This window comes from Anabrus simplex, chromosome 4 (assembly GCF_040414725.1).
Source record: "Anabrus simplex isolate iqAnaSimp1 chromosome 4, ASM4041472v1, whole genome shotgun sequence".
NCBI classification, from domain to species: Eukaryota; Metazoa; Arthropoda; class Insecta; order Orthoptera; family Tettigoniidae; genus Anabrus; species Anabrus simplex.
In genome coordinates this window covers 27499593-27508300 of record NC_090268.1, presented here as the reverse complement: position 1 = coordinate 27508300, position 8708 = coordinate 27499593, and the positions used below count along the sequence as shown (strand labels likewise).

The following is an 8708-nucleotide window of genomic DNA, read 5'->3' as shown; positions in this document are numbered from 1 at the left end:
TTGCAAATTGTGTATAATCTATGGTAACAGAAGTTGCTGTGCTATGGAAATTGCACCTGCGTTGGCTGGATCCAAAGAAAGCACAAACTGTCTAATTTTGTCAAAATTTTCACACAACATAGCAGCACACTCAATACACGATCCCCAGTGAGTAATGAATGGAAAATTTGGAAGGGGAGGCCAGTGGTTTCCTTGTAGGCAACAACGTGACTCAGAGCTTTCAGGAGAATCTTCTTCAGGGCAGAGATGAATTGATTTGCGATGTTGTATTCGTTCCTTATGGATTCACAAACCCTGTGGATGGAATGAACCAAGCATGTCACATGCTTCAACTTAGGAAATAAAGGTTTCAAGTGGTTAACAGATGAAACCATGTATGGAGCTTGGTCCATAACCACAAGAAAAGTTTTTCAAACTCAGTACTAGTAGGCCAGAGTTTTTGGCAGAAGTCAATAATTGATTGCATTTCATGTGGAATCTGCTCATGTGGGTCTGATTGTTAGCCGCATGGAAGGTTTCATCATCTTAATTATACAAGTTGGCTCAGGGAAATATTTGAAGAAAGAGTAGTACAACTGTAAACTTGCATTATGTTTGATATTGTAATTTGTTATTTTCAGATCGGATGTGCTATTATCACATCGTATGGTGGGATCGACAAAGGAATGATTATTCTGAAATTTCCATAACTGACGAGGTATGTATCGTAGAGCCTCATTTATAACTTTTTAACAGTCATAATCAATGTTACCGAAGAAATAGGAGTATTTTATTTTACGTACTTCTAGAATATTCTAGATGTGGTGCTGACAAAACCAGATGAGCTCTACAGTATAGAGAAACTGAAATGATAGATGTTATAAGTGATCATGAAGCTGCTTTAATCACAGTGAAAAATATATCGGCTAAGAAAGAAAAGAAAGGTTGTAAAAGTGGTTGATAAGGCAGGCATGGGGGAGGTATTAAAAAGTCATTACGTTAAATCTCTATAGATAAAAGAAGATTTTTGTATGTACATTACTCAGAATTTGAAGAGAATGGTATTTTTGTATCAGTCGTGTCCATAGTAACAAGGAAATGCACTGTTTGATTTTCCGTCATGTCTGTCTGTCTGCACGAGCATTATGAGAAAATAGCTGAAGAGAATTTAATGAATATTAGTATCTAAAGTTGTGGTATTGGGCACTGCAATCTAGGCTATAAGTTATTTTATTCACGCTGAGTGAAATGGTAGTTTAAGGGAAGGCCTAAAATTTCATTCTAAAATATCTATGTTATTAGTGGTCTTATCGATAAATACTACATAACTAAGAGTTATATAGAATTACATTTCCAATCATTTATGTCTTATACATTTTTACTGTAAACCTACCGGCTATCATAACTGAGAAATTGTCGACTGAATATAAAAACCGGCCGAAGTGCCAAAATCTAAGTTCTGAGATAAACGGAAAAACATTGCCTTTTTCACAGTTTTTTATTTTTCTTCCGAAAAAGCATAAAGTCAGAAGCACTTACATTATAAACACTCATGAAAGCTTAGTGTTACCTAAGGAATATTATGTTGTAATTACCTCTTTTGTCTGAACATTTTATGAAATGAGGTATGTGCCAACCCCTGTTCCATTAAAACCAGGCTAAGTGCCGTTAAAGTATCGCGATAATGAAAGGCAAAATTTACAAGAGCAGAGTGAGCAAACGACAGGTATGGATAACATTTCAATAAAGAAATGAATTTTATTCATAAAACAAAAAAACTAAGTACTCAAGTCATAATAATAGTAGGCCCTAAGTAAAAAGTAGTGTTCTTGAAAACTTTGTTGTAGAAACAATTAATAATTTGAAAACAATGTAGTGTACAGTACTTTTCTTTAGGCTATAATAATTGTTATACAAATATTAAAAGTTTTAATACATAAACGGTGTTCTTCAAACCATGGCTACTGTGTTAGTTCAGTGTAAAAAGGTTTGTTTTCTTCTTTTAGGTACAGAATCATCTTTTTCAGATCTTCCTTCTTTTCAGGTATCAATCTTGATGTCATTCCCAACCGTGGCAGTTCAAAGTTTTTTATAGTTTCATTCGTTACCCCTTTTTTAAACACGTTTGCTTTTGCCCAGAGTTCAAAATCACTGAAAGTTACTTTTGTGAATACAGTTCCTGGATTTTTCTTGGTGACTTTAACCCAAACAACCTTAGAAATGTCTAAAGTTGTCATATTTAGTAAACTTTTAGCTGCTGTGCTGAAGTCATAAAAATCTTCTCCATCCATCAAAGTTTTTATAAATGGTCTTTTTTTTGCAAGCTGACACAGAGAAGTCTGACAACATCCAAGGGAACCTCACATTTCTCAACTCTTTTTCTTCTTTCTACGAGACCAAAGTTGCGGTCGCAGCTTAAGTAGGAGTGGCCTGGGACAACATACTTATATTAAACCTCATCAAAATAGTTGTTAGAAACCAAATATATCCAAAGAAACAATAGCATCTTATTCTTATTTTGGCCCCCACAGTTGTTGCTCTATACGATCAGTTTTTTCTTGTTTGTTATGTTACTATTAATGCCTCTGAATATGCAACTGGCAATTTCATTGCCTCCCCGGCCACTCAAACCCTCATGCCAAACAAACATACATCCCTGATTGTTGTCAGCCATGTGCAAAACCAGATTAAAACAAGACAATTGTCGTAAGTAATACATTTGGCAGTGGGTTAGTGTTGGTAAAAAAAAACACTTGCTGCAAGTCGACTGAAATTGTACAAGTATCACTTACGGGAGCAGTTGATTCTTTGTGATCTAGTTTCATCATTTCCCTGGCTCGCTCTGCTTTCCTGTGGTGAATTTCCACTGAGGTTCGGTGTAGATCGTTGTTCCTCTGGTCATTTTGTATTTTGTTGTGCAACAAATCGCAAGTATCTCATGTCTCTTTTCTCGGTTTCCGAAATCTTAGGTTTGGAAAGTATTTTCTCACTGTTTCTAATTAAAACAGATACTGAACTGCAGTATCATGTAACTACAAAACCAGTCACATGGTGCTTGGCACATAGCCCGAATTTTGATACATGGTAGGTGGCACTTAGACTCAGGCTAATTCTTGTGGCTAAAGTTCGAACTACTTGCAGACTGAATATCACATAGCCCGGTTTTTACTGCACAGGCATAGGCACATAGCTCACGTTTTAGCAATAAAATGGAATTTGATCGTTTTGGCACTTAGCCCGGTTTTTATATTCGGCAATTCATGAATTTCAATTTACCGCGTGTGTTGGCCATGTTGTTAGGGCCGTACAGCTGTGAGCTTGAATCCGGGAGATAGTGGGTTCAAACCCTACTGTCGGCAGGCCTGAAGATGGTTTTCCATGGTTTCCCATTTTCACTACAGGCAAATGCTGGGGGTGTACCTTCAAGGCCACGGCTGCTTCCTTCCTACTCCTAGGCCTTTCCTACCCCATCGTTGCCATAAGACCTATCTGTGTCGGAGCGACGTAAAGCAAATTAAAAAAAAAAAAATGTTTGTTGCTAAGTCCATATCAACACCGAACCACGAGAAAAGAGGTAAAGTGACATACCATTTGTAAATGAATTTGAAATGAATGTAGAAGACAGTGAACATTACATGGAAGTGAACAGCGAGCAGATGAAGCAGATGGAGTCTTGCAATGCATGCCAATGACGGACATGTGGGAAGTCTACCATGTGGTACTACTCAAACTGTAACCAAAGTTAAGCCAAGTAGTACAAAGAAACATATTTCTTATAAGTCATATACTTGATTTCTATTATAGTACTAGTTGAAGTACCAATTATTGACGGGATAATTACTTAGAATGTGCAAAGTTAGTTAACTCCCCAGCTACAGTACTTTCTGCCAATATTCAGGCAGGCTGTTTTACCTGGGACGCCGCAGTAATCCCATCTATCGGGATGAGTGGCAGCAGAAGAGACAAGTCACATCACACCAGTGGTCTTCACATTTAGTTTTCTTCCGACTCTGGGATATTAGGGTATCTAATGTAAAGGGAGTCCTTCCTTCTCTTATTATGGACCATTGATCACACGGTTATACACCTTACAACATTCATGACAAAAACCATCGCCAGTTAACTAACACGACTGAACAACATTTCCGTGTTAGCAATGCTCGGCGTTGATATGAACTAAGCAACAAAAGTCTAATCTCACATGGAGTGACCAGGATTTGAACCATGGTATCCAGGGGTGAGAGGCTGGCGCGCTGCCGCCTGAGCCACAAAGGCTCTGAAAATCATGAATATCTGTTATAATAACTGGTATGGTAAAAATGTATAAGACATAAATGATTGGAAATTTAAATTTTAGTTATACAGCACTTATCAATAGGACCACTAATAACATAGATATTTGAGAATTAAATTTTAGACGTTACCCTAAACTACCCTTTTACTCAGCATCAATAAAATTGTTTATATCCTAGATCCGGGCCTCTCAAACGCCCAAAATCTCACGCCTGCAAATCAAGGCGCAGAGACTCCGTGCACTGTGCATTGGTCCGACTCGGCTCACATCGGCTTGACTCGGATGGTGTAGTGTGCTGAGAGCGACAGATGGCTTTTTTATCAGTGAAATAGATGTCCAGCTCCATGGCTAAATGGTTAGCGTGCTGGCCTTTGGTCACAGGGGTCCTGGGTTCGATTCCAGGCAGGGTCGGGAATTTTAACCATCATGGTTAATTTCCCTGGCACGGGGGCTGGGTGTATGTGTTGTCTTCATCATCATTTCATCCTCATCACGATGCGCAAGTCACCTACGTGTGTCAAATCAAAAGACCTGCACCTGGCGAGCCGAACCCGTCCTGGGATCTCCCAGCACTAAAAGTCGTACACCATTTCACTTTTTTTCAGTGAAACAGTAAGTACAAGACCACAACATAGTAATGAAGCAACCTGTTTCGAAGGAAGCAAAGACTTCTGAAAGTCCATTTCAATTTAAAAGGGAACTTCTGCGTTTTTTTGTCAGTCGTGACGATAAAGCCAAATGATTAATCCATGGGACAATAATTATGTGATAAGTTAATCAGAAAGATCTATTTTCCAATACAAAGGCTTTGCTCAAATTCAATGAGAATTTGTCGAAGGAAGATTTTCCTAAGCTGCATCGAGGAACTTCTTCCTTCTTTTCTTCTTTTCTAGCCTATTTCAATCCACTGCTGGATATAGGCCTCTTCCATGTGCTTCCATCGTCTTCGGTCTTGAGCCACTTGGAACCAGCGTGTTCCAGCCAACAGCTTTATGTCGTCGAGCCATCTCTTCTGGGGTCTTCGAATGCCTCTCTTGTGTTCCCATGGTCTCCAGTGTACAATCCTAGAGGTCCACCTGTTGTAGTCTTGTCGAGCTACGTGTCCTACCCATCGCTACTCTCTCTAGGATGTCTGTTACATTAGTTCTTCTCCTGATGTCCTCTGAACAGATCTTATCCCTAAGGCTAATCTCTAGCATTTGTCGCTCCATGGCTCATTGTGTTCGCTGAAGCTTGCGAACACTTTCCTTCGTCAGAGTCATCGTTTCCAGACCTAAGTAGTAACTGGAAGCACGCACGTATTATAAACCTTGGTCTTCAGGTTAATTGGAACATCCTTGTTGGTGAGGATGAATCTTAGTTTTCGGAATGCAGTCCAACTCATACCTATTCTGCGAGGAATTTCTGCACGTTGGTTGTCTTTTCCAAGTTTTATCTTGTGTCCAAGATAGATGTACTCATCGACAGCTTCTATATATTGGTTTCCCATTTTAAGTGGTCGACTGTCTGGGCTTAGTATTTTAGTTTTATTAATGTTCATTTCCAAACCAATTTTAGCAGAAGCAGTTTTTAATTCTTGGATCATGCTTTCTAGATCATCTAGATTTTCACTTATGAGCACGATGTCATCGGCAAAACGCAGGTGGTTCAAATATATCCCGTTGATTTTTATTCCTTTATTATCCCAATGAAGGGTTTTGAATACATCTTCCAAGGCAAGGGTAAACAGCTTTGGAGAGATTGTGTCACCTTGTCGAACTCCTTTGCCAACTGGGATTTTATTGGTGATGAGATCTTCGTCCACTCTGACTACCATTGTTGCTTGATCATAAATGTTTTCCAGGAGCTTTATATACCTTGAGTTTATCATGGCATTTTGAAGTGCCTTCATGATTGCCCAAATCTCCACTGAGTCAAAAGCTTTTTTATAATCAATGAACAGCTAAGATTAATTCTATGTTTGGTTCCACATGCGTATGTGAAAGGTATATTTTCCTGTTTTGACCTTTACGAAAACTAGATTGCATGCGAGTAGGCCTATTTCTGATTGTAATTTAAAGAAGGCTCTCAGAATTGCTGTCAGCCGGTCCCTTGTTTCAGGCATAACTGGTATCATTGCAAAGATAGGAAAAGAAGAGGTAGAGAAGATACATTGTCTGCTCAAACCAAATTGAAAGAAAAGTGTTTTAACACCGGTAACATTGTCCCATACAACAGTGTCACCGCTAACCGCACATAAACATTTCGCAGTGAGGGAAATATCAGCGGGGAAGGTGGAGGAGGCAAAGACAGGCCGAACGGGTGAGACGAGTGTAGGGGAAGTGGAGTGGGGCTTTGCACTCTGGTCAACCTAGTGAAGCTGTCTCCTGCACCTTGCATGGGCACATGCACCCTGAGAGGCCCTGGCCTAGATGGTACAGTCTCATTTCCTGACTTTACATACCGATTTTCATTCAATTCTCTTCAGCCATTTTCTTGTGATGCACATATGTACAGACAGACAGAGATGACTGAAAATTAAAAAGTGCAATTCCTTGTTACTGTGGACAGGACCAATATAGAAATGCCATTCTTTTTTAAAATTCTGAGCAATGTACAGACAAAGCTCTTATTTTATATATATAGATTATGTAAAATCCCTAATTTAATTGTTGACAGTTTTGTCAGTAATTGAAGAAAAGCTGTAGCACAGAAAATTAGATTTGATTTTAAATCTTTACCCATCATAAGATATAATTTTATGTAAAATAAATGTTTTTATTTTTATGAACAGTAAATAAATGCAGATTTTCACATATACTATTTGGCTATTAAGAATTTAAAAAAAAAATATGTTTTGTTCCTTTTGACCTGTAAGGATTAAATCTGAATACCTTGGTATATCATTTCTCTATTTTGACACATATCTACTTGTCCATTGTATAAGAATATATTGTCAGATTGTTCCTTGACTTTCTTTCAGCAGTTTGAAATTAAACTGAAAAACCTTGATCTGAACACAAACTACTCTATTAATGTGATGAGTTTGAGCTATATGGACTACAGGTATAAACAGTATGACAGGCGTGAGAGTGACAAGGTGGAATTCAACTTCACTACCCCAGCTTGCTTGGATCTCTACCAGAACAATCTCAAGAAGTGCAGTAAGTTAATTCTAAGTTTTTATATATAGATATACTTGTTTAAACCATTCACTCCCTTTATCCCCCTTAGTGATGGAATATCCAAAAATCCTCCCTTGGTGAGTACCTACACACTAATATAAATGTATCCCCAAAATTTCATTTCTTTATGTCCAGTAGTTTTGACTCGGCTATGGTGAATCTGTCAGTCAGGGCATGTTATTTTATACGTATAGATTGTTATGTTGTTATGTATTTGTCTTTTGGTTGTACACAGTTTGTATTTATATGTATATATTAGTGCTTCTTAGTAATAACTTGAAAAAATTATTAAGATCAGCTTCTATCCAAATAAGACTTGTAATATATTGATTAATGTTTGACCTGCATGTCAGGTCCCCCACCTGTTCAGAATATGTCAGCGCAGTTCTATCTGGTTGGTGCCGATCAGTATGAGATTATCTTTAGCTGGATTCAACCTAGACTTATACCCGAAGAGTATGATGTAGAGCTGAAGCAGATAGTACCGCCGAGTAACTTTTCTGCGGAGCAACGAGTATTTGGGGTATGTAACATCTTTTGTTGTCATTACTTTGTTGTTAATATTCTGGTTAATACTTTTTTCATAACATGTACTTGCCAGTTTATGGTGTTGATGACCTCAAGGCAGGGTGAATATATATATTTCTGAGGGTTCAAACTGGCACTTCTTCTTTTCCCGTTTATGCGGGGTCGACATTTCTGACAAGTCATTTCCATTTCCCTCGGTCCCAAATGGCATTTTCTCTTAACTTCTTTTTCCTCAGATCCTCCTGCACACAATCCATCCATCTTCCTCTGGGTCTACCTCTCTCCCTCCTACCTTCCACCTCCATGTCAAGCATTCTCCTTCCCACATAATTTTCATCCCTGTGTTTAATGTGGCCATACCAGAGCAATCTTTTTTCCTGAACCTTTCTAGATATTTCAGTCAGCTTAATGCTGCCTCACATAAAGATGTTCTTGATGTGGTCTTTGCTTGTAACCCCACACATCCATCTCAGCATCTTCATTTCAGATACTTCCAGCCACTTACATTGTGGCTGCACTATTGGGAAACTTTTGTGCACCATATAGAATGGAGGTCTCACTGCAATTGGCAATTTCTAGATCTGTTCTCAAAATATTTTTTAAAACTCTGTACTATGAAAACAAGTTATTTATTTTGATTTTTAAATGTTGTAATTGCAGCTACAAACTAACAAACTAAGGGTTACATTTTGTTATGAATTACAAGATTTTAGTATCTTTTTTCAGTCCTCAGTGAAAACAAA

The 8708-nt window shown here is 38.2% G+C and overlaps 1 long non-coding RNA gene across 1 annotated transcript; it reads left to right on the top strand.

Moving 5' to 3' along the window:
- Positions 1–650: 650 nt before the first annotated feature.
- On the top strand, positions 651–7892 carry LOC137500524 (uncharacterized). The gene is made up of 3 exons (XR_011018061.1): positions 651–697; positions 7239–7416; positions 7791–7892. It is a non-coding gene; the product is annotated as an uncharacterized lncRNA (long non-coding RNA).
- The last annotated feature ends 816 nt before the right edge of the window (positions 7893–8708 follow it).